This window comes from Crinia signifera, chromosome 3 (genome assembly GCF_055691185.1).
Source record: "Crinia signifera chromosome 3, ASM5569118v1, whole genome shotgun sequence".
Taxonomy (NCBI): Eukaryota; Metazoa; Chordata; class Amphibia; order Anura; family Myobatrachidae; genus Crinia; species Crinia signifera.
In genome coordinates this window covers 107,980,477-108,005,850 of record NC_139219.1, presented here as the reverse complement: position 1 = coordinate 108,005,850, position 25,374 = coordinate 107,980,477, and the positions used below count along the sequence as shown (strand labels likewise).

At 41.3% G+C, this 25,374-nt stretch overlaps 16 non-coding genes and 2 pseudogenes across 16 annotated transcripts; 8 read left to right on the top strand and 10 right to left on the bottom strand.

Moving 5' to 3' along the window:
• Positions 1–285: 285 nt before the first annotated feature.
• TRNAG-GCC (transfer RNA glycine (anticodon GCC)) lies at positions 286–356 on the bottom strand. Its single transcript has one exon. It is a non-coding gene; the product is annotated as a tRNA-Gly (tRNA).
• A 156-nt stretch (positions 357–512) lies between these two features.
• Positions 513–585, top strand: TRNAK-CUU (transfer RNA lysine (anticodon CUU)). The gene has a single exon. It is a non-coding gene; the product is annotated as a tRNA-Lys (tRNA).
• Positions 586–1,406: 821 nt separating this feature from the next.
• TRNAG-GCC (transfer RNA glycine (anticodon GCC)) lies at positions 1,407–1,477 on the bottom strand. Its single transcript has one exon. It is a non-coding gene; the product is annotated as a tRNA-Gly (tRNA).
• A 1,277-nt stretch (positions 1,478–2,754) lies between these two features.
• TRNAK-CUU (transfer RNA lysine (anticodon CUU)) lies at positions 2,755–2,827 on the top strand. Its single transcript has one exon. It is a non-coding gene; the product is annotated as a tRNA-Lys (tRNA).
• A 1,097-nt stretch (positions 2,828–3,924) lies between these two features.
• Positions 3,925–4,043, bottom strand: LOC146064959 (5S ribosomal RNA; annotated as a pseudogene).
• A 7,336-nt stretch (positions 4,044–11,379) lies between these two features.
• On the top strand, positions 11,380–11,498 carry LOC146066235 (5S ribosomal RNA; annotated as a pseudogene).
• A 2,282-nt stretch (positions 11,499–13,780) lies between these two features.
• Positions 13,781–13,853, top strand: TRNAK-CUU (transfer RNA lysine (anticodon CUU)). Its single transcript has one exon. It is a non-coding gene; the product is annotated as a tRNA-Lys (tRNA).
• A 1,048-nt stretch (positions 13,854–14,901) lies between these two features.
• Positions 14,902–14,974, top strand: TRNAK-CUU (transfer RNA lysine (anticodon CUU)). The gene has a single exon. It is a non-coding gene; the product is annotated as a tRNA-Lys (tRNA).
• Positions 14,975–15,795: 821 nt separating this feature from the next.
• TRNAG-GCC (transfer RNA glycine (anticodon GCC)) lies at positions 15,796–15,866 on the bottom strand. The gene has a single exon. It is a non-coding gene; the product is annotated as a tRNA-Gly (tRNA).
• A 156-nt stretch (positions 15,867–16,022) lies between these two features.
• TRNAK-CUU (transfer RNA lysine (anticodon CUU)) lies at positions 16,023–16,095 on the top strand. Its single transcript has one exon. It is a non-coding gene; the product is annotated as a tRNA-Lys (tRNA).
• Positions 16,096–16,917: 822 nt separating this feature from the next.
• On the bottom strand, positions 16,918–16,988 carry TRNAG-GCC (transfer RNA glycine (anticodon GCC)). The gene has a single exon. It is a non-coding gene; the product is annotated as a tRNA-Gly (tRNA).
• Positions 16,989–18,038: 1,050 nt separating this feature from the next.
• TRNAG-GCC (transfer RNA glycine (anticodon GCC)) lies at positions 18,039–18,109 on the bottom strand. Its single transcript has one exon. It is a non-coding gene; the product is annotated as a tRNA-Gly (tRNA).
• A 156-nt stretch (positions 18,110–18,265) lies between these two features.
• On the top strand, positions 18,266–18,338 carry TRNAK-CUU (transfer RNA lysine (anticodon CUU)). The gene has a single exon. It is a non-coding gene; the product is annotated as a tRNA-Lys (tRNA).
• Positions 18,339–20,280: 1,942 nt separating this feature from the next.
• Positions 20,281–20,351, bottom strand: TRNAG-GCC (transfer RNA glycine (anticodon GCC)). Its single transcript has one exon. It is a non-coding gene; the product is annotated as a tRNA-Gly (tRNA).
• Positions 20,352–21,401: 1,050 nt separating this feature from the next.
• On the bottom strand, positions 21,402–21,472 carry TRNAG-GCC (transfer RNA glycine (anticodon GCC)). The gene has a single exon. It is a non-coding gene; the product is annotated as a tRNA-Gly (tRNA).
• Positions 21,473–21,627: 155 nt separating this feature from the next.
• TRNAK-CUU (transfer RNA lysine (anticodon CUU)) lies at positions 21,628–21,700 on the top strand. The gene has a single exon. It is a non-coding gene; the product is annotated as a tRNA-Lys (tRNA).
• An 821-nt stretch (positions 21,701–22,521) lies between these two features.
• TRNAG-GCC (transfer RNA glycine (anticodon GCC)) lies at positions 22,522–22,592 on the bottom strand. The gene has a single exon. It is a non-coding gene; the product is annotated as a tRNA-Gly (tRNA).
• Positions 22,593–24,754: 2,162 nt separating this feature from the next.
• Positions 24,755–24,825, bottom strand: TRNAG-GCC (transfer RNA glycine (anticodon GCC)). Its single transcript has one exon. It is a non-coding gene; the product is annotated as a tRNA-Gly (tRNA).
• Positions 24,826–25,374: the final 549 nt, after the last annotated feature.

Sequence of the window (25,374 nt, the reverse complement as noted above, 5' to 3'; positions counted from 1 at the left end):
TGCCTTGCCTTGATGCTACAACACTGTAACAAAGCCTGGCCAGCTTAGTCAATAGAAATAAAACTCCCAAGCTAAGAGTCATATGCTTTTAGTACAACATTTGTTTGGTGTTTATTCCCTTTTCAGATCCAGACCTCTCTCTTGGCAGGTGGGAATTCTACCACTAAACCACAAGATTCTAACATTAATTTATTGTATGTGGAATTCTATACCTGCACTACCAAAAAGCAAAGAGCCAGACACTCTTTAACAAAATATACCATAATTTCAGTAAAACTTGAGTACTGCATTGGCCGGGAATCGAACCCGGGCCTCCCGCGTGGCAGGCGAGAATTCTACCACTGAACAACCAATGCTTCACATTTTACTTCACGGTTACTTACCCATTTTCCTCAATTTGTGAAACCAAGCATGCATCTCAGTGTACTGAATGTTGTAGCCTAGATCTACTTTAATAGCTTGTAGGGCACTCCTTGGCTTGAGTGGCCTTTTTGTCACACAACAGTAACCAAGCCTGGCTAGCTCAGTCGGTAGAGCATGAGACTCTTAATCTCAGGGTCGTGGGTTCGAGCCCCACGTTGGGCGGTCTTTTTTCCCAGAATTCTACAGGCGAGATCTCTGTCACTACACAACCAAACGTGTTTTATTTGAAACTTAAAAGAGGTGTACATCAGTGTGTGAAACCAAGCACGAATCTAAGGAGCTACTAAATGTGGAAACCTTGCTTTGGTTTTATAAATTGAAGGGCAATCCTTGCCTTGCCATGATGCCATAACACTGTAAAAAAGCCTAGCTATCTGAGTCAATAGCGAATAAGACTCCAAATCTAAGAGTCATTTGCTTTGAGCACAACATTGGGTGGTGTTTATTCCCTTTTCAGATCCATGCCTCCCTCATGGCAGGCGAGAATTCTACCACTAAACCACAAGATTCTACCACTAAATCATTGTATGTTAAATTCTATACCTGCACCACCAAAATGCAAAGAGCCAGGCACTCTTTAACAAAATATATCGCTGTTTCAGGTGTACATCAGTGGGTAAAACCATGCAGGAATATCAGGATCTACTGAATGTGGAAACTTTGCTTTGGTTTAATAGTGTAGATTGAAGAGCAAGCGTTGCCTTGCCTTGATGCTACAACACTGTAACAAAGCCTGGCCAGCTTAGTCAATAGAAATAAAACTCCCAAGCTAAGAGTCATATGCTTTTAGTACAACATTTGTTTGGTGTTTATTCCCTTTTCAGATCCAGACCTCTCTCTTGGCAGGTGGGAATTCTACCACTAAACCACAAGATTCTAACATTAATTTATTGTATGTGGAATTCTATACCTGCACCACCAAAATGCAAAGAGCCAGACACTCTTTAACAAAATATACCATAATTTCAGTAAAACCTGAGTACTGCATTGGCCGGGAATCGAACCCGGGCCTCCCGCGTGGCAGGCGAGAATTCTACCACTGAACAACCAATGCTTCACATTTTACTTCGCGGTTACTTACCCATTTTCCTCAATGTGTGAAACCAAGCATGCATCTCAGTGTACTGAATGTGGTAGCCTAGATCTACTTTATTAGCTTGTATTGCACTCCTTGGCTTGAGTGGCCTTTTTGTCAAATCACAGTAACCAAGCCTGGCTAGCTCAGTCGGTAGAGCATGAGACTCTTAATCTCAGGGTCATGGGTTCGAGCCCCACATTGGGCGGTGTTTTTTCCCAGAATTCTACAGGCGAGATCTCTGTCACTACACAACCAAACTTGTTTTATTTGAAACTTAAAAGAGGTGTACATCAGTGTGTGAAACCAAGCAGGAATCTCAGGATCTACTAAATGTGGAAACCTTGCTTTGGTTTTATAGATTGAAGGGCAATCCTTGCCTTGCCATGATGCCATAACACTGTAAAAAAGCCTAGCTATCTGAGTCAATAGCGAATAAGACTCCAAATCTAAGAGTCATTTGCTTTGAGCACAACATTGGGTGGTGTTTATTCCCTTTTCAGATCCATGCCTCCCTCATGGCAGGCGAGAATTCTACCACTAAACCACAAGATTCTACCACTAAATCATTGTATGTTGAATTCTATGCCTGCACCACCAAAATGCAAAGAGCCATGCACTATTTAACAAAATATATCGCTGTTTCAGGTGTACATCAGTGGGTGAAACCATGCAGGAATATCAGGATCTACTGAACGTGGAAACTTTGCTTTGGTTTAGTAGTGTAGATTGAAGAGCAAGCGTTGCCTTTCCTTGATGCTACAACACTGTAACAAAGCCTGGCCAGCTTAGTCAATAGAAATAAAACTCCCAAGCTAAGAGTCATATGCTTTTAGTACAACATTTGTTTGGTGTTTATTCCCTTTTCAGATCCAGACCTCTCTCTTGGCAGGTGGGAATTCTACCACTAAACCACAAGATTCTACCATTAATTTATTGTATGTGGAATTCTATACCTGCACCACCAAAAAGCAAAGAGCCAGACACTCTTTAACAAAATATACCATAATTTCAGTAAAACTTGAGTACTGCATTGGCCGCGAATCGAACCCGGGCCTCCCGCGTGGCAGGCGAGAATTCTACCACTGAACAACCAATGTTTCACATTTTACTTCACGGTTACTTACGAATTTTCCTCAATTTGTGAAACCAAGCATGCATCTCAGTGTACTGAATGTGGTAGCCTAGATCTACTTTAATAGCTTGTAGGGCACTCCTTGGCTTGAGTGGCCTTTTTGTCACACAACAGTAACCAAGCCTGGCTAGCTCAGTCGGTAGAGCATGAGACTCTTAATCTCAGGGTCGTGGGTTCGAGCCCCACGTTGGGCGGTGTTTTTTCCCAGAATTCTACAGGCGAGATCTCTGTCACTACACAACCAAACGTGTTTTATTTGAAACTTAAAAGAGGTGTACATCAGTGTGTGAAACCAAGCAGGAATCTCAGGATCTACTAAATGTGGAAACCTTGCTTTGGTTTTATAAATTGAAGGGCAATCCTTGCCTTGCCATGATGCCATAACACTGTAAAAAAGCCTAGCTATCTGAGTCAATAGCGAATAAGACTCCAAATCTAAGAGTCATTTGCTTTGAGCACAACATTGGGTGGTGTTTATTCCCTTTTCAGATCCATGCCTCCCTCATGGCAGGCGAGAATTCTACCACTAAACCACAAGATTCTACCACTAAATCATTGTATGTTAAATTCTATACCTGCACCACCAAAATGCAAAGAGCCAGGCACTCTTTAACAAAATATATCGCTGTTTCAGGTGTACATCAGTGGGTGAAACCATGCAGGAATTTCAGGATCTACTGAATGTGGAAACTTTGCTTTGGTTTAATAGTGTAGATTGAAGAGCAAGATCAAGTTGCCTTGCCTTGATGCTACAACACTGTAACAAAAACTGAGGGTGGGTTGGTTTTGTTTGCAAGATGCAAAACAAAAGAAAGCAAACGCTTTTTGGGCGCACTCTTTAGAAAAATGTAAAGTTAATTTATTTAAAACATAACTTTTATTATGGACTTGTTAAAATAAGACTGCATGGCGCATAAATACAATAAACATCGTTCTGCATGTGCAATTCGTTTAATTTTTTGTTGAGTGGTACTTTTGGATAATAAATAATATATCATATATCAATAATATGAAAAAGATAGCCACACATATAATTTGTCATTAATTGCGTATAGTCATCAAAGGTATAGTAACCTGAGTGATCAAAGGTGGCAAAAATGAGTTATTGGTCCCCAACTGTGAAACAGATGGGGTTTCCGTGACCCCACGTTACTAGGTAAATCTATTCAATAATTGCTGCCTAAATTGGCAAATAAACTGAAACAATTGCTGCCAAGGTTGGCAAGAAATTATAAGAAAAAGCAGTAGGCGGCTCCTGTGCTGTCAGTCAGTTGACTTGGATACCTAAAACAAAATACCACACCTGGACTTCTCCAGGGGTCACCCACCTGGATACTGCCCTGGCCCTTCACTGCTTGGCTTCCAAGTTCGAGATGGGTTTGGGCACTCCAGTGAGGTATGGTGGTACACTCGTTACGAGTTGGGTCACGACCCGACAGCTCAGGTTAACTGCTAAATATCCCCATTAATTGTGGATACTGGGCCCAAAAAGTTGGGGCAGAAAATTATGTAATTTGTTAGATATAGGTATATAGATATATAATTCTCACACCAATGATCATAAGAGCTTAAGCATGCACTTAGAAATTCAATAGCTGGCAGCTGGTGATGGATTGAAACATAATTGGATACAATATCTGAGAGAATAAAGGATTGTTATGTAACACCTTAATTATTGAGGTAGTCCCATATTAACAGGTTTTAACAATGCTTTAAAGTCAATTGGTGGTTTTAACAACAATGTATCATTGTATAAGATTGTTGCTCATAAAGATGCTGTGTGCCTGGTTGATGGAATAACTTGGTCTCAGCTGTATACAGTACAAAGAAACCGCAGATGATGACCTCTAACACAACTTAAACAATGATTTATAGCCTTTCAACAATGTTTCTTTACACGAGGAGATTGCTCCAAGAGATGCAGTGTGCCTCGCTGTTTGAATAATTAGGTCACAACTGTATATATTATAAAGGAATAGCAAAAAGTTAGTTGATGGCAATTATCCACAGAAATGGCATATATACAAGAATATTAAGTTTTGCTCCTCCGGAGGAAATAAATGATTAAACACAGTACTGTTAGCTGGTACCCTATAGGTTTAAAACGTGGCAGGCGTTTATATTACCTGGTGTTCTGGAGCAACAAATATAATGTGACAAAGATGGCAGAGATTATAATTGTGGAGTATACCACAGATTGTGGCAACTCCAGTACCTGATCCTTGTGGTGTACGGGGAGAGCTGGCTGCTCTGATGCTGTGCGTTGTCCTCAGCCGGCAATTGGCTGGGCGAGTGACACAGTCCGTCCGGGTGTAGGGAGTGCGGACTCTGATGCGGCTGATGATGAGGTCACTGGCCGCCGAGTGGCGCGGCTAGCGTGAGGGAGCCGATCCGTCGGTGGAATGACAGCGGGAACTGGCAGTAGGCTCGGGGGGTGGTGAGGGAGCACAGGTCCGTCTCTGACTGCTAAATAGTAACGTGGGGCGCTGGGTAGGGACACGTGTTTCGCCTCCGTTGGCTTCTTCATGCAGCGCCATCTTGTTTAAGGGCAACTGCCCTTTATTCAGTTTCCTGACCAATTGTTGAGCAGTAACCTTTGATTGACCGTTTGTGGAGCCAATAGCTCATGATGAGTATTACTGAGTGTCAATTCTCAGCTGTTTAATATTGCTTTTGCTAGGTTTTAATGTTAGAAGACTGATAGTTGCTGTAAATATAAGTGGAATTGGTAATGATGTGCTGAAATGTACAGCAAGAACTGTTGATAGTAACACTTTGGTGATTAATTTTGTTAAATTTTAATTTTTTATTTTTTTATATTTTTATAGTTGTTTTTGTTGAAGAAAAAGTTTTTAGTTTTATATTTGAATATTTATAAATTTTTAATTTTTTTAATTTTTTATTTTTTAATTTTTTAACTTAGTATTTTGTTATTTTTTATTTATTTGTTATTTTTGTTTTTATTTAAAGTAATTTCTTGAAGGTATTGGTTTGCTGTTAGTTATAATTATACCTTTTGGGTTGTTGTTGTTCTGATTGATTATTCCTTCTTGGAGAAAGGAAAGGAAGTGAACTTTGAAACAGGGGTCTATAAAGTCTATGATTGGGCAGGTTATACCAGAGACCTTGATGGGTGGTATATACATGAGACCAACTTGGGGGGGGGCACAAAAAGAGAGGGGGAAAGAGAGAGAGAGACCCATATAAACCGGTTAGGTAATGAGGGACCTGGAAGGGCCTGGATCTATGGTAGATTAGGGGTGGCTTGGGGATACAAAAGATTGGATTATTACCCTGTTTAGGGCTGCTGTGGTAGTACCAGTGTTGTGCCACCCGTTTGAAAGTGTTGAGGTGAACGGTGATCGTGCTGGCTTGCCACATTGGTGGCTGCCGTGAAGCTGTGAATTAATGACTTGAAAATAATAAATAATAGATACAGTAGTTGAAAGTATGCAAGATACCAAAAAGTGAGGTGAAAGTTGATGCACTTGTGATGGGGACCTTGTGGGTCTAAGGTGCATGTAAAATAAGAGGGGATAAACCCAGGAATGATTAGACTGTGAACTGCAATCGATATACTGTGAAAAAACCGTGAAAATTCACACAAAAAGGGAAATAGAGTGTGGAACATAGTGATGTGGATAGGATGATGTGATTGTTAGGTGAGGTATGTGACGCCTTTGGGTGTGATGAATGAATTGGATGATTAAATAATGGTTTGAGGAAGGCCTGTCCTTAATGGCCTTGATTATTGAGGTTATTGATGAAGGTTAAATTGTTACTTGAGAAAGGATCCATATTTAATGTCCTCATTTAGACCATGTGGGGCTAGTGATCCCAGGCGAAAGATCCATTTACTTTCTTTTTGGAGTAATATTACATTAAGGTCTCCTCCTCTTTGACCCAGATGAATCTGTTCCAGACCACAAATTGAAAATCCCTTGGGTTTTCCATTATGAGCTCGATAAAAATGTCTGGCCACTGTAGTTAATTGTTTCATCTTCTGAATATCGGTGGGGGCATTTCGGATATTACCCAAATGCTCTAACGCTCTCAACTTCAACATCCGTGAGGTCATTCCTACATATCGCATGTTGCATTCGCATGTGATGCAATATATTACATTTTTGCTTTTGCAATTAAAGTAATCGTTGATAGGAATGGTCTGGTCATGTTTGTCCACTATCTCATTGGTCTTCTTGATATATTGACATATCTTGCAGTTGCCACATGGATAGCTCCCTTTGGGTAAAGTGGTTCTAGACTTCTCTCTTGTAAGATGGCTCCGTACAAGTTGGTCTTTGAGGTTTGGGGCCCGCCTCCAGCTCATGTCTACCTTTGGTTTCAACTTGGCTGCCAAATCACCATCACTCATGATGATGGGCCAATGTTTTTGGATAATGTCTTTTATTTGTCGCCATTGAGAACAGAAGTTACCAACAAATCTGATGGTGTTGTCTGTGGTTTTCGACGGGGATTGTGCGTTCTGGAATAAGATTCTTGACCGGTCCGTTGTATGGATACATTGTTGTGCTTTTTTGATGGACCTGTTAGAATATCCTCTAATCTTCAGCCTCTCCGCCAGATCTTTACTTTTGGATTTATACACTTCATCGCTTGAACAGTTTCTTCTCAATCTTAAATACTCACCCTTTGGTATGTTAGTAATCGTGGGTGGGAAGTGAGCGCTGGATTGGTGTAACAAAGTGTTCGTAGCCGTGGTTTTCCTGAAGAGCTCTGTCTCAATTTTGTTATCTTGTCCTCTGTAGATTCTCAAATCCAGGAATGTAATGCTTGATTGATTATGTTCGTATGTTAATTTCAAGTTTAATGAGTTTAAGGAAACATGTACTCTCACTACCATCATACACACAAGATACAGCTGATGTGTTGAGAAAACTTAATGAAATATACCTGGAGGAGGATGAGTACTTGGTGAGTATGGATGTCGAGGCACTATACACCAGTATAAAACATGATCTGGGTATCCAAGCGGTTAAATTTTTCCTGGAAATGGAAGAAACAGATGACTTCCACCTCTTCCTCCTAGAATTACTGGATTTTGTCCTCAAGAAAAATTATTTTATCTTCAACAGTCGATACTACATCCAAGGAAGAGGCACTGCTATGGGCGCAGCCTGTGCCCCAACCTATGCAAACCTCTTCCTTGGATGGTGGGAACGTGAACACGTGTTCAATGACAGCAATTCCGTCTATGAAAGTAGCATCACTACTTGGATGAGATACATAGACGATATCCTCCTGATCTGGAAGGGCTCTGAACAACAACTGACTCAGTTTGTGGATAACTTGAATAACAACTCATTAAACTTGAAATTAACATACGAACATAATCAATCAAGCATTACATTCCTGGATTTGAGAATCTACAGAGGACAAGATAACAAAATTGAGACAGAGCTCTTCAGGAAAACCACGGCTACGAACACTTTGTTACACCAATCCAGCGCTCACTTCCCACCCACGATTACTAACATACCAAAGGGTGAGTATTTAAGATTGAGAAGAAACTGTTCAAGCGATGAAGTGTATAAATCCAAAAGTAAAGATCTGGCGGAGAGGCTGAAGATTAGAGGATATTCTAACAGGTCCATCAAAAAAGCACAACAATGTATCCATACAACGGACCGGTCAAGAATCTTATTCCAGAACGCACAATCCCCGTCGAAAACCACAGACAACACCATCAGATTTGTTGGTAACTTCTGTTCTCAATGGCGACAAATAAAAGACATTATCCAAAAACATTGGCCCATCATCATGAGTGATGGTGATTTGGCAGCCAAGTTGAAACCAAAGGTAGACATGAGCTGGAGGCGGGCCCCAAACCTCAAAGACCAACTTGTACGGAGCCATCTTACAAGAGAGAAGTCTAGAACCACTTTACCCAAAGGGAGCTATCCATGTGGCAACTGCAAGATATGTCAATATATCAAGAAGACCAAAGAGATAGTGGACAAACATGACCAGACCATTCCTATCAACGATTACTTTAATTGCAAAAGCAAAAATGTAATATATTGCATCACATGCGAATGCAACATGCGATATGTAGGAATGACCTCACGGATGTTGAAGTTGAGAGCGTTAGAGCATTTGGGTAATATCCGAAATGCCCCCACCGATATTCAGAAGATGAAACAATTAACTACAGTGGCCAGACATTTTTATCGAGCTCATAATGGAAAACCCAAGGGATTTTCAATTTGTGGTCTGGAACAGATTCATCTGGGTCAAAGAGGAGGAGACCTTAATGTAATATTACTCCAAAAAGAAAGTAAATGGATCTTTCGCCTGGGATCACTAGCCCCACATGGTCTAAATGAGGACATTAAATATGGATCCTTTCTCAAGTAACAATTTAACCTTCATCAATAACCTCAATAATCAAGGCCATTAAGGACAGGCCTTCCTCAAACCATTATTTAATCATCCAATTCATTCATCACACCCAAAGGCGTCACATACCTCACCTAACAATCACATCATCCTATCCACATCACTATGTTCCACACTCTATTTCCCTTTTTTGTGTGAATTTTCACGGTTTTTTCACAGTATATCGATTGCAGTTCACAGTCTAATCATTCCTGGGTTTATCCCCTCTTATTTTACATGCACCTTAGACCCACAAGGTCCCCATCACAAGTGCATCAACTTTCACCTCACTTTTTGGTATCTTGCATACTTTCAACTACTGTATCTATTATTTATTATTTTCAAGTCATTAATTCACAGCTTCACGGCAGCCACCAATGTGGCAAGCCAGCACGATCACCGTTCACCTCAACACTTTCAAACGGGTGGCACAACACTGGTACTACCACAGCAGCCCTAAACAGGGTAATAATCCAATCTTTTGTATCCCCAAGCCACCCCTAATCTACCATAGATCCAGGCCCTTCCAGGTCCCTCATTACCTAACCGGTTTATATGGGTCTCTCTCTCTCTTTCCCCCTCTCTTTTTGTGCCCCCCCCAAGTTGGTCTCATGTATATACCACCCATCAAGGTCTCTGGTATAACCTGCCCAATCATAGACTTTATAGACCCCTGTTTCAAAGTTCACTTCCTTTCCTTTCTCCAAGAAGGAATAATCAATCAGAACAACAACAACCCAAAAGGTATAATTATAACTAACAGCAAACCAATACCTTCAAGAAATTACTTTAAATAAAAACAAAAATAACAAATAAATAAAAAATAACAAAATACTAAGTTAAAAAATTAAAAAATAAAAAATTAAAAAAATTAAAAATTTATAAATATTCAAATATAAAACTAAAAACTTTTTCTTCAACAAAAACAACTATAAAAATATAAAAAAATTAAAAATTAAAATTTAACAAAATTAATCACCAAAGTGTTACTATCAACAGTTCTTGCTGTACATTTCAGCACATCATTACCAATTCCACTTATATTTACAGCAACTATCAGTCTTCTAACATTAAAACCTAGCAAAAGCAATATTAAACAGCTGAGAATTGACACTCAGTAATACTCATCATGAGCTATTGGCTCCACAAACGGTCAATCAAAGGTTACTGCTCAACAATTGGTCAGGAAACTGAATAAAGGGCAGTTGCCCTTAAACAAGATGGCGCTGCATGAAGAAGCCAACGGAGGCGAAACACGTGTCCCTACCCAGCGCCCCACGTTACTATTTAGCAGTCAGAGACGGACCTGTGCTCCCTCACCACCCCCCGAGCCTACTGCCAGTTCCCGCTGTCATTCCACCGACGGATCGGCTCCCTCACGCTAGCCGCGCCACTCGGCGGCCAGTGACCTCATCATCAGCCGCATCAGAGTCCGCACTCCCTACACCCGGACGGACTGTGTCACTCGCCCAGCCAATTGCCGGCTGAGGACAACGCACAGCATCAGAGCAGCCAGCTCTCCCCGTACACCACAAGGATCAGGTACTGGAGTTGCCACAATCTGTGGTATACTCCACAATTATAATCTCTGCCATCTTTGTCACATTATATTTGTTGCTCCAGAACACCAGGTAATATAAACGCCTGCCACGTTTTAAACCTATAGGGTACCAGCTAACAGTACTGTGTTTAATCATTTATTTCCTCCGGAGGAGCAAAACTTAATATTCTTGTATATATGCCATTTCTGTGGATAATTGCCATCAACTAACTTTTTGCTATTCCTTTATAATATATACAGTTGTGACCTAATTATTCAAACAGCGAGGCACACTGCATCTCTTGGAGCAATCTCCTCGTGTAAAGAAACATTGTTGAAAGGCTATAAATCATTGTTTAAGTTGTGTTAGAGGTCATCATCTGCGGTTTCTTTGTACTGTATACAGCTGAGACCAAGTTATTCCATCAACCAGGCACACAGCATCTTTATGAGCAACAATCTTATACAATGATACATTGTTGTTAAAACCACCAATTGACTTTAAAGCATTGTTAAAACCTGTTAATATGGGACTACCTCAATAATTCAGGTGTTACATAACAATCCTTTATTCTCTCAGATATTGTATCCAATTATGTTTCAATCCATCACCAGCTGCCAGCTATTGAATTTCTAAGTGCATGCTTAAGCTCTTATGATCATTGGTGTGAGAATTATATATCTATATACCTATATCTAACAAATTACATAATTTTCTGCCCCAACTTTTTGGGCCCAGTATCCACAATTAATGGGGATATTTAGCAGTTAACCTGAGCTGTCGGGTCGTGACCCAACTCGTAACGAGTGTACCACCATACCTCACTGGAGTGCCCAAACCCATCTCGAACTTGGAAGCCAAGCAGTGAAGGGCCAGGGCAGTATCCAGGTGGGTGACCCCTGGAGAAGTCCAGGTGTGGTATTTTGTTTTAGGTATCCAAGTCAACTGACTGAAAGCACAGGAGCCGCCTACTGCTTTTTCTTATAATTTCTTGCCAACCTTGGCAGCAATTGTTTCAGTTTATTTGCCAATTTAGGCAGCAATTATTGAATAGATTTACCTAGTAACGTGGGGTCACGGAAACCCCATCTGTTTCACAGTTGGGGACCAATAACTCATTTTTGCCACCTTTGATCACTCAGGTTACTATACCTTTGATGACTATACGCAATTAATGACAAATTATATGTGTGGCTATCTTTTTCATATTATTGATATATGATATATTATTTATTATCCAAAAGTACCACACAACAAAAAATTAAACGAATTGCACATGCAGAACGATGTTTATTGTATTTATGCGCCATGCAGTCTTATTTTAACAAGTCCATAATAAAAGTTATGTTTTAAATAAATTAACTTTACATTTTTCTAAAGAGTGCGCCCAAAAAGCGTTTGCTTTCTTTTGTTTTGCATCTTGCAAACAAAACCAACCCACCCTCAGTTATTGCTACTGAACGCTGGGCGCACCACCAACCAAATAACCACCAGTATTCATGACCATGTGGTTTCTATGTTGGTTACAACAAAATTTGATTAATTAACTACAATTAATCCAGCTGTGCGGGCCCTTCTCCACCCTTTCCTTGCAACACTGTAACAAAGCCTGGCCAGTTTAGTCAATAGAAATAAAACTCCCAAGCTAAGAGTCATATGCTTTTAGTACAACATTTGTTTGGTGTTTATTCCCTTTTCAGATCCAGACCTCTCTCTTGGCAGGTGGGAATTCTACCACTAAACCACAAGATTCTAACATTAATTTATTGTATGTGGAATTCTATACCTGCACCACCAAAAAGCAAAGAGCCAGACACTCTTTAACAAAATATACCATAATTTCAGTAAAACTTGAGTACTGCATTGGCCGGGAACCGAACCCGGGCCTCCCGCTTGGCAGGCGAGAATTCTACCACTGAACAACCAATGCTTCACGTTTTACTTCAAGGTTACTTACCCATTTTCCTCAATGTGTGAAACCAAGCATGCATCTCAGTGTACTGAATGTGGTAGCCTAGATCTACTTTAATAGCTTGTAGGGCACTCCTTGGCTTGAGTGGCCTTTTTGTCACATCACAGTAACCAAGCCTGGCTAGCTCAGTCGGTAGAGCATGAGACTCTTAATCTCATGTTCGTGGGTTCGAGCCCCACGTTGGGTGGTGTTTTTTCCCAGAATTCTACAGGCGAGATCTCTGTCACTACACAACCAAACGTGTTTTATTTGAAACTTAAAAGAGGTGTACATCAGTGTGTGAAACCAAGCAGGAATCTCAGGATCTACTAAATGTGGAAACCTTGCTTTGGTTTTATAAATTGAAGGGCAATCCTTGCCTTGCCATGATGCCATAACACTGTAAAAAAGCCTAGCTATCTGAGTCAATAGCGAATAAGACTCCAAATCTAAGAGTCATTTGCTTTGAGCACAACATTGGGTGGTGTTTATTCCCTTTTCAGATCCATGCCTCCCTCATGGCAGGCGAGAATTCTACCACTAAACCACAAGATTCTACCACTAAATCATTGTATGTTAAATTCTATACCTGCACCACCAAAATGCAAAGAGCCAGGCACTCTTTAACAAAATATATCGCTGTTTCAGGTGTACATCAGTGGGTGAAACCATGCTGGAATATCAGGATCTACTAAATGTGGAAACTTTGCTTTGGTTTAATAGTGTAGATTGAAGAGCAAGCGTTGCCTTGCCTTGATGCTACAACACTGTAACAAAGCCTGGCCAGCTTAGTCAATAGAAATAAAACTCCCAAGCTAAGAGTCATATGCTTTTAGTACAACATTTGTTTGGTGTTTATTCCCTTTTCAGATCCAGACCTCTCTCTTGGCAGGTGGGAATTCTACCACTAAACCACAAGATTCTACCATTAATTTATTGTATGTGGAATTCTATACCTGCACCACCAAAATGCAAAGAGCCAGCCACTCTTTAACAAAATATACCATAATTTCAGTAAAACTTGAGTACTGCATTGGCCGGGAATCGAGCCCGGGCCTCCCGCGTGGCAGGCGAGAATTCTACCACTGAACAACCAATGATTCACATTTTACTTCAAGGTTACTTACCCATTTTCCTCAATGTGTGAAACCAAGCATGCATCTCAGTGTACTGAATGTGGTAGCCTAGATCTACTTTAATAGCTTGTAGGGCACTCCTTGGCTTGAGTGGCCTTTTTGTCACATCACAGTAACCAAGCCTGGCTAGCTCAGTCGGTAGAGCATGAGACTCTTAATCTCAGGGTCGTGGGTTCGAGCCCCACGTTGGGCGGTGTTTTTTCCCAGAATTCTACAGGCGAGATCTCTGTCACTACACAACCAAACGTGTTTTATTTGAAACTTAAAAGAGGTGTACATCAGTGTGTGAAACCAAGCAGGAATCTCAGGATCTACTAAATGTGGAAACCTTGCTTTGGTTTTATAAATTGAAGGGCAATCCTTGCCTTGCCATGATGCCATAACACTGTAAAAAAGCCTAGCTATCTGAGTCAATAGCGAATAAGACTCCAAATCTAAGAGTCATTTGCTTTGAGCACAACATTGGGTGGTGTTTATTCCCTTTTCAGATCCATGCCTCCCTCATGGCAGGCGAGAATTCTACCACTAAACCACAAGATTCTACCACTAAATCATTGTATGTTAAATTCTATACCTGCACCACCAAAATGCAAAGAGCCAGGCACTCTTTAACAAAATATATCGCTGTTTCAGGTGTACATCAGTGGGTGAAACCATGCAGGAATATCAGGATCTACTGAATGTGGAAACTTTGCTTTGGTTTAATAGTGTAGATTGAAGAGCAAGCGTTGCCTTGCCTTGATGCTACAACACTGTAACAAAGCCTGGCCAGCTTAGTCAATAGAAATAAAACTCCCAAGCTAAGAGTCATATGCTTTTAGTACAACATTTGTTTGGTGTTTATTCCCTTTTCAGATCCAGACCTCTCTCTTGGCAGGTGGGAATTCTACCACTAAACCACAAGATTCTACCATTAATTTATTGTATGTGGAATTCTATACCTGCACCACCAAAATGCAAAGAGCCAGCCACTCTTTAACAAAATATACCATAATTTCAGTAAAACTTGAGTACTGCATTGGCCGGGAATCGAGCCCGGGGCTCCCGCGTGGCAGGCGAGAATTCTACCACTGAACAACCAATGATTCACATTTTACTTCAAGGTTACTTACCCATTTTCCTCAATGTGTGAAACCAAGCATGCATCTCAGTGTACTGAATGTGGTAGCCTAGATCTACTTTAATAGCTTGTAGGGCACTCCTTGGCTTGAGTGGCCTTTTTGTCACATCACAGTAACCAAGCCTGGCTAGCTCAGTCGGTAGAGCATGAGACTCTTAATCTCAGGGTCGTGGGTTCGAGCCCCACGTTGGGCGGTGTTTTTTCCCAGAATTCTACAGGCGAGATCTCTGTCACTACACAACCAAACGTGTTTTATTTGAAACTTAAAAGAGGTGTACATCAGTGTGTGAAACCAAGCAGGAATCTCAGGATCTACTAAATGTGGAAACCTTGCTTTGGTTTTATAAATTGAAGGGCAATACTTGCCTTGCCATGATGCCATAACACTGTAAAAAAGCCTAGCTATCTGAGTCAATAGCGAATAAGACTCCAAATCTAAGAGTCATTTGCTTTGAGCACAACATTGGGTGGTGTTTATTCCCTTTTCAGATCCATGCCTCCCTCATGGCAGGCGAGAATTCTACCACTAAACCACAAGATTCTACCACTAAATCATTGTATGTTAAATTCTATACCTGCACCACCAAAATGCAAAGAGCCAGGCACTCTTTAACAAAATATATCGCTGTTTCAGGTGTACATCAGTGGGTGAAACCATGCAGGAATATCAGGATCTACTGAATGTGGAAACTTTGCTTTGGTTTAATAGTGTAGATTGAAGAGCAAGCGTTGCCTTGCCTTGATGCTACAACACTGTAACAAAGCCTGGCCAGCTTAGTCAATAGAAATAAAACTCCCAAGCTAAGAGTCATATGCTTTTAGTACAACATTTGTTTGGTGTTTATTCCCTTTTCAGATCCAGACCTCTCTCTTGGCAGGTGGGAATTCTACCACTAAACCACAAGATTCTACCATTAATTTATTGTATGTGCAATTCTATACCTGCACCACCAAAATGCAAAGAGCCAGACACTCTTTAACAAAATATACCATAATTTCAGTAAAACTTGAGTACTGCATTGGCCGGGAATCGAACCCGGGCCTCCCGCGTGGCAGGCGAGAATTCTACCACTGAACAACCAATGCTTCACATTTTACTTCACGGTTACTTACCCATTTTCCTCAATGTGTGAAACCAAGCATGCATCTCAGTGTACTGAATGTGGTAGCCTAGATCTACTTTAATAGCTTGTAGGGCACTCCTTGGCTTGAGTGGCCTTTTCGTCACATCACAGTAACCAAGCCTGGCTAGCTCAGTCGGTAGAGCATGAGACTCTTAATCTCAGGGTCGTGGGTTCGAGCCCCACGTTGGGCGGTGTTTTTTTCCCAGAATTCTACAGGCGAGATCTCTGTCACTACACAACCAAACGTGTTTTATTTGAAACTTAAAAGAGGTGTACATCAGTGTGTGAAACCAAGCAGGAATCTCAGGATCTACTAAATGTGGAAACCTTGCTTTGGTTTTATAAATTGAAGGGCAATCCTTGCCTTGCCATGATGCCATAACACTGTAAAAAAGCCTAGCTATCTGAGTCAATAGCGAATAAGACTCCAAATCTAAGAGTCATTTGCTTTGAGCACAACATTGGGTGGTGTTTATTCCCTTTTCAGATCCATGCCTCCCTCATGGCAGGCGAGAATTCTACCACTAAACCACAAGATTCTACCACTAAATCATTGTATGTTAAATTCTATACCTGCACCACCAAAATGCAAAGAGCCAGGCACTCTTTAACAAAATATATCGCTGTTTCAGGTGTACATCAGTGGGTGAAACCATGCAGGAATATCAGGATCTACTGAATGTGGAAACTTTGCTTTGGTTTAATAGTGTAGATTGAAGAGCAAGCGTTGCCTTGCCTTGATGCTACAACACTGTAACAAAGCCTGGCCAGCTTAGTCAATAGAAATAAAACTCCCAAGCTAAGAGTCATATGCTTTTAGTACAACATTTGTTTGGTGTTTATTCCCTTTTCAGATCCAGACCTCTCTCTTGGCAGGTGGGAATTCTACCACTAAACCACAAGATTCTACCATTAATTTATTGTATGTGCAATTCTATACCTGCACCACCAAAATGCAAAGAGCCAGACACTCTTTAACAAAATATACCATAATTTCAGTAAAACTTGAGTACTGCATTGGCCGGGAATCGAACCCGGGCCTCCCGCGTGGCAGGCGAGAATTCTACCACTGAACAACCAATGCTTCACATTTTACTTCACGGTTAATTACCCATTTTCCTCAATGTGTGAAACCAAGCATGCATCTCAGTGTACTGAATGTGGTAGCCTAGATCTACTTTAATAGCTTGTATTGCACTCCTTGGCTTGAGTGGCCTTTTTGTCACATCACAGTAACCAAGCCTGTCTAGCTCAGTCGGTAGAGCATGAGACTCTTAATCTCAGGGTCGTGGGTTCGAGCCCCACGTTGGGCGGTGTTTTTTCCCAGAATTCTACAGGCGAGATCTCTGTCACTACACAACCAAACGTGTTTTATTTGAAACTTAAAAGAGGTGTACATCAGTGTGTGAAACCAAGCAGGAATCTCAGGATCTACTAAATGTGGAAACCTTGCTTTGGTTTTATAAATTGAAGGGCAATCCTTGCCTTGCCATGATGCCATAACACTGTAAAAAAGCCTAGCTATCTGAGTCAATAGCGAATAAGACTCCAAATCTAAGAGTCATTTGCTTTGAGCACAACATTGGGTGGTGTTTATTCCCTTTTCAGATCCATGCCTCCCTCATGGCAGGCGAGAATTCTACCACTAAACCACAAGATTCTACCACTAAATCATTGTATGTTAAATTCTATACCTGCACCACCAAAATGCAAAGAGCCAGGCACTCTTTAACAAAATATATCGCTGTTTCAGGTGTACATCAGTGGGTGAAACCATGCAGGAATATCAGGATCTACTGAATGTGGAAACTTTGCTTTGGTTTAATAGTGTAGATTGAAGAGCAAGCGTTGCCTTGCCTTGATGCTACAACACTGTAACAAAGCCTGGCCAGCTTAGTCAATAGAAATAAAACTCCCAAGCTAAGAGTCATATGCTTTTAGTACAACATTTGTTTGGTGTTTATTCCCTTTTCAGATCCAGACCTCTCTCTTGGCAGGTGGGAATTCTACCACTAAACCACAAGATTCTACCATTAATTTATTGTATGTGGAATTCTATACCTGCACCACCAAAATGCAAAGAGCCAGACACTCTTTAACAAAATATACCATAATTTCAGTAAAACTTGAGTACTGCATTGGCCGGGAATCGAACCCGGGCCTCCCGCGTGGCAGGCGAGAATTCTACCACTGAACAACCAATGCTTCACATTTTACTTCACGGTTACTTACCCATTTTCCTCAATGTGTGAAACCAAGCATGCATCTCAGTGTACTGAATGTGGTAGCCTAGATCTACTTTAATAGCTTGTAGGGCACTCCTTGGCTTGAGTGGCCTTTTTGTCACATCACAGTAACCAAGCCTGGCTAGCTCAGTCGGTAGAGCATGAGACTCTTAATCTCAGGGTCGTGGGTTCGAGCCCCACGTTGGGCGGTGTTTTTTCCCAGAATTCTACAGGCGAGATCTCTGTCACTACACAACCAAACGTGTTTTATTTGAAACTTAAAAGAGGTGTACATCAGTGTGTGAAACCAAGCAGGAATCTCAGGATCTACTAAATGTGGAAACCTTGCTTTGGTTTTATAAATTGAAGGGCAATCCTTGCCTTGCCATGATGCCATAACACTGTAAAAAAGCCTAGCTATCTGAGTCAATAGCGAATAAGACTCCAAATCTAAGAGTCATTTGCTTTGAGCACAACATTGGGTGGTGTTTATTCCCTTTTCAGATCCATGCCTCCCTCATGGCAGGCGAGAATTCTACCACTAAACCACAAGATTCTACCACTAAATCATTGTATGTTGAATTCTATACCTGCACCACCAAAATGCAAAGAGCCATGCACTCTTTAACAAAATATATCGCTGTTTCAGGTGTACATCTGTAGGTGAAACCATGCAGGAATATCAGGATCTACTGAATGTGGAAACTTTGCTTTGGTTTAATAGTGTAGATTGAAGAGCAAGCGTTGCCTTGCCTTGATGCTACAACACTGTAACAAAGCCTGGCCAGCTTAGTCAATAGAAATAAAACTCCCAAGCTAAGAGTCATATGCTTTTAGTACAACATTTGTTTGGTGTTTATTCCCTTTTCAGATCCAGACCTCTCTCTTGGCAGGTGGGAATTCTACCACTAAACCACAAGATTCTAACATTAATTTATTGTATGTGGAATTCTATACCTGCACCACCAAAAAGCAAAGAGCCAGACACTCTTTAACAAAATATACCATAATTTCAGTAAAACTTGAGTACTGCATTGGCCGGGAATCGAACCCGGGCCTCCCGCATGGCAGGCGAGAATTCTACCACTGAACAACCAATGCTTCACATTTTACTTCACGGTTACTTACCCATTTTCCTCAATTTGTGAAACCAAGCATGCATCTCAGTGTACTGAATGTGGTAGCCTAGATCTACTTTAATAGCTTGTAGGGCACTCCTTGGCTTGAGTGGCCTTTTTGTCACACAACAGTAACCAAGCCTGGCTAGCTCAGTCGGTAGAGCATGAGACTCTTAATCTCAGGGTCGTGGGTTCGAGCCCCACGTTGGCCGTTGTTTTTTCCCAGAATTCTACAGGCGAGATCTCTGTCACTACACAACCAAACGTGTTTTATTTGAAACTTAAAAGAGGTGTACATCAGTGTGTGAAACCAAGCAGGAATCTCAGGATCTACTAAATGTGGAAACCTAGCTTTGGTTTTATAGATTGAAGGGCAATCCTTGCCTTGCCATGATGCCATAACACTGTAAAAAAGCCTAGTTATCTGAGTCAATAGCGAATAAGACTCCAAATCTAAGAGTCATTTGCTTTGAGCACAACATTGGGTGGTGTTTATTCCCTTTTCAGATCCATGCCTACCTCATAGCAGGCGAGAATTCTACCACTAAACTACAAGATTCTACCACTAAATCATTGTATGTTGAATTCTATACCTGCACCACCAAAATGCAAAGAGCCAGGCACTCTTTAACAAAATATATTGCTGTTTCAGGTGTACATCAGTGGGTGAAACCATGCAGGAATATCAGGATCTACTGAATGTGGAAACTTTGCTTTGGTTTAATAGTGTAGATTGAAGAGCAAGCGTTGCCTTGCCTTGATGCTACAACACTGTAACAAAGCCTGGCCAGCTTAGTCAATAGAAATAAAACTCCCAAGCTAAGAGTCATATGCTTTTAGTACAACATTTGTTTGGTGTTTATTCCCTTTTCAGATCCAGACCTCTCTCTTGGCAGGTGGGAATTCTTCCACTAAACCACAAGATTCTACCATTAATTTATTGTATGTGGAATTCTATACCTGCACCACCAAAATGCAAAGAGCCAGGCACTCTTTAACAAAATATACCATAATTTCAGTAAAACTTAAATACTGCATTGGCCGGGAATCGAACCCGGGCCTCCCGCGTGGCAGGCGAGAATTCTACCACTGAACAACCAATGCTTCACATTTTACTTCACGGTTACTTACCCATTTTCCTCAATGTGTGAAACCAAGCATGCATCTCAGTGTACTGAATGTGGTAGCCTAGATCTACTTTAATAGCTTGTATTGCACTCCTTGGCTTGAGTGGCCTTTTTGTCACATCACAGTAACCAAGCCTGTCTAGCTCAGTCGGTAGAGCATGAGGCTCTTAATCTCAGGGTCGTGGGTTCGAGCCCCACGTTGGGCGGTGTTTTTTCCCAGAATTCTACAGGCGAGATCTCTGTCACTACACAACCAAACGTGTTTTATTTGAAACTTAAAAGAGGTGTACATCAGTGTGTGAAACCAAGCAGGAATCTCAGGATCTACTAAATGTGGAAACCTTGCTTTGGTTTTATAAATTGAAGGGCAATCCTTGCCTTGCCATGATGCCATAACACTGTAAAAAAGCCTAGCTATCTGAGTCAATAGCGAATAAGACTCCAAATCTAAGAGTCATTTGCTTTGAGCACAACATTGGGTGGTGTTTATTCCCTTTTCAGATCCATGCCTCCCTCATGGCAGGCGAGAATTCTACCACTAAACCACAAGATTCTACCACTAAATCATTGTATGTTAAATTCTATACCTGCACCACCAAAATGCAAAGAGCCAGGCACTCTTTAACAAAATATATCGCTGTTTCAGGTGTACATCAGTGGGTGAAACCATGCAGGAATATCAGGATCTACTGAATGTGGAAACTTTGCTTTGGTTTAATAGTGTAGATTGAAGAGCAAGCGTTGCCTTGCCTTGATGCTACAACACTGTAACAAAGCCTGGCCAGCTTAGTCAATAGAAATAAAACTCCCAAGCTAAGAGTCATATGCTTTTAGTACAACATTTGTTTGGTGTTTATTCCCTTTTCAGATCCAGACCTCTCTCTTGGCAGGTGGGAATTCTACCACTAAACCACAAGATTCTACCATTAATTTATTGTATGTGGAATTCTATACCTGCACCACCAAAATGCAAAGAGCCAGACACTCTTTAACAAAATATACCATAATTTCAGTAAAACTTGAGTACTGCATTGGCCGGGAATCGAACCCGGGCCTCCCGCGTGGCAGGCGAGAATTCTACCACTGAACAACCAATGCTTCACATTTTACTTCACGGTTACTTACCCATTTTCCTCAATGTGTGAAAAAAGCATGCATCTCAGTGTACTGAATGTGGTAGCCTAGATCTACTTTAATAGCTTGTAGGGCACTCCTTGGCTTGAGTGGCCTTTTTGTCACATCACAGTAACCAAGCCTGGCTAGCTCAGTCGGTAGAGCATGAGACTCTTAATCTCAGGGTCGTGGGTTCGAGCCCCACGTTGGGCGGTGTTTTTTCCCAGAATTCTACAGGCGAGATCTCTGTCACTACACAACCAAACGTGTTTTATTTGAAACTTAAAAGAGGTGTACATCAGTGTGTGAAACCAAGCAGGAATCTCAGGATCTACTAAATGTGGAAACCTTGCTTTGGTTTTATAAATTGAAGGGCAATCCTTGCCTTGCCATGATGCCATAACACTGTAAAAAAGCCTAGCTATCTGAGTCAATAGCGAATAAGACTCCAAATCTAAGAGTCATTTGCTTTGAGCACAACATTGGGTGGTGTTTATTCCCTTTTCAGATCCATGCCTCCCTCATGGCAGGCGAGAATTCTACCACTAAACCACAAGATTCTACCACTAAATCATTGTATGTTGAATTCTATACCTGCACCACCAAAATGCAAAGAGCCATGCACTCTTTAACAAAATATATCGCTGTTTCAGGTGTACATCAGTGGGTGAAACCATGCAGGAATATCAGGATCTACTGAATGTGGAAACTTTGCTTTGGTTTAATAGTGTAGATTGAAGAGCAAGCGTTGCCTTGCCTTGATGCTACAACACTGTAACAAAGCCTGGCCAGCTTAGTCAATAGAAATAAAACTCCCAAGCTAAGAGTCATATGCTTTTAGTACAACATTTGTTTGGTGTTTATTCCCTTTTCAGATCCAGACCTCTCTCTTGGCAGGTGGGAATTCTACCACTAAACCACAAGATTCTAACATTAATTTATTGTATGTGGAATTCTATACCTGCACCACCAAAAAGCAAAGAGCCAGACACTCTTTAACAAAATATACCATAATTTCAGTAAAACTTGAGTACTGCATTGGCCGGGAATCGAACCCGGGCCTCCCGCGTGGCAGGCGAGAATTCTACCACTGAACAACCAATGCTTCACATTTTACTTCACGGTTACTTACCCATTTTCCTCAATTTGTGAAACCAAGCATGCATCTCAGTGTACTGAATGTGGTAACCTAGATCTACTTTAATAGCTTGTAGGGCACTCCTTGGCTTGAGTGGCCTTTTTGTCACACAACAGTAACCAAGCCTGGCTAGCTCAGTCGGTAGAGCATGAGACTCTTAATCTCAGGGTCGTGGGTTCGAGCCCCACGTTGGCCGGTGTTTTTTCCCAGAATTCTACAGGCGAGATCTCTGTCACTACACAACCAAACGTGTTTTATTTGAAACTTAAAAGAGGTGTACATCAGTGTGTGAAACCAAGCAGGAATCTCAGGATCTACTAAATGTGGAAACCTAGCTTTGGTTTTATAGATTGAAGGGCAATCCTTGCCTTGCCATGATGCCATAACACTGTAAAAAAGCCTAGTTATCTGAGTCAATAGCGAATAAGACTCCAAATCTAAGAGTCATTTGCTTTGAGCACAACATTGGGTGGTGTTTATTCCCTTTTCAGATCCATGCCTCCCTCATAGCAGGCGAGAATTCTACCACTAAACTACAAGATTCTACCACTAAATCATTGTATGTTGAATTCTATACCTGCACCACCAAAATGCAAAGAGCCAGGCACTCTTTAACAAAATATATTGCTGTTTCAGGTGTACATCAGTGGGTGAAACCATGCAGGAATATCAGGATCTACTGAATGTGGAAACTTTGCTTTGGTTTAATAGTGTAGATTGAAGAGCAAGCGTTGCCTTGCCTTGATGCTTCAACACTGTAACAAAGCCTGGCCAGCTTAGTCAATAGAAATAAAACTCCCAAGCTAAGAGTCATATGCTTTTAGTACAACATTTGTTTGGTGTTTATTCCCTTTTCAGATCCAGACCTCTCTCTTGGCAGGTGGGAATTCTACCACTAAACCACAAGATTCTACCATTAATTTATTGTATGTGGAAGTCTATACCTGCACCACCAAAAAGCAAAGAGCCAGACACTCTTTAACAAAATATACCATAATTTCAGTAAAACTTGAGTACTGCATTGGCCGGGAATCGAACCCGGGCTTCCCGCGTGGCAGGCGAGAATTCTACCACTGAACAACCAATGCTTCACATTTTACTTCACGGTTACTTACCCATTTTCCTCAATTTGTGAAAAAAGCATGCATCTCAGTGTACTGAATGTGGTAGCCTAGATCTACTTTAATAGCTTGTAGGGCACTCCTTGGCTTGAGTGGCCTTTTTGTCACACAACAGTAACCAAGCCTGGCTAGCTCAGTCAGTAGAGCATGAGACTCAGGGTCGTGGGTTCGAGCCCCACGTTGGGCGGTGTTTTTTCCCAGAATTCTACAGGCGAGATCTCTGTCACTACACAACCAAACGGGTTTTATTTGAAACTTAAAAGAGGTGTACATCAGTGTGTGAAACCAAGCAGGAATCTCAGGATCTACTAAATGTGGAAACCTTGCTTTGGTTTTATAAATTGAAGGGCAATCCTTGCCTTGCCATGATGCCATAACACTGTAAAAAAGCCTAGCTATCTGAGTCAATAGCGAATAAGACTCCAAATCTAAGAGTCATTTGCTTTGAGCACAACATTGGGTGGTGTTTATTCCCTTTTCAGATCCATGCCTCCCTCATGGCAGGCGAGAATTCTACCACTAAACCACAAGATTCTACCACTAAATCATTGTATGTTAAATTCTATACCTGCACCACCAAAATGCAAAGAGCCAGGCACTCTTTAACAAAATATATCGCTGTTTCAGGTGTACATCAGTGGGTGAAACCATGCTGGAATATCAGGATCTACTGAATGTGGAAACTTTGCTTTGGTTTAATAGTGTAGATTGAAGAGCAAGCGTTGCCTTGCCTTGATGCTACAACACTGTAACAAAGCCTGGCCAGCTTAGTCAATAGAAATAAAACTCCCAAGCTAAGAGTCATATGCTTTTAGTACAACATTTGTTTGGTGTTTATTCCCTTTTCAGATCCAGACCTCTCTCTTGGCAGGTGGGAATTCTACCACTAAACCACAAGATTCTACCATTAATTTATTGTATGTGGAATTCTATACCTGCACCACCAAAAAGCAAAGAGCCAGACACTCTTTAACAAAATATACCATAATTTCAGTAAAACTTGAGTACTGCATTGGCCGGGAATCGAACCCGGGCCTCCCGCGTGGCAGGCGAGAATTCTACCACTGAACAACCAATGCTTCACATTTTACTTCACGGTTACTTACCCATTTTCCTCAATTTGTGAAACCAAGCATGCATCTCAGTGTACTGAATGTGGTTGCCTAGATCTACTTTAATAGCTTGTATTGCACTCCTTGGCTTGAGTGGCCTTTTTGTCACATCACAGTAACCAAGCCTGGCTAGCTCAGTCGGTAGAGCATGAGACTCTTAATCTCATGGTCGTGGGTTCGAGCCCCACGTTGGGTGGTGTTTTTTCCCAGAATTCTACAGGCGAGATCTCTGTCACTACACAACCAAACGTGTTTTATTTGAAACTTAAAAGAGGTGTACATCAGTGCGTGAAACCAAGCAGGAATCTCAGGATCTACTAAATGTGGAAACCTTGCTTTGGTTTTATAAATTGAAGGGCAATCCTTGCCTTGCCATGATGCCATAACACTGTAAAAAAGCCTAGCTATCTGAGTCAATAGCGAATAAGACTCCAAATCTAAGAGTCATTTGCTTTGAGCACAACATTGGGTGGTGTTTATTCCCTTTTCAGATCCATGCCTCCCTCATGGCAGGCG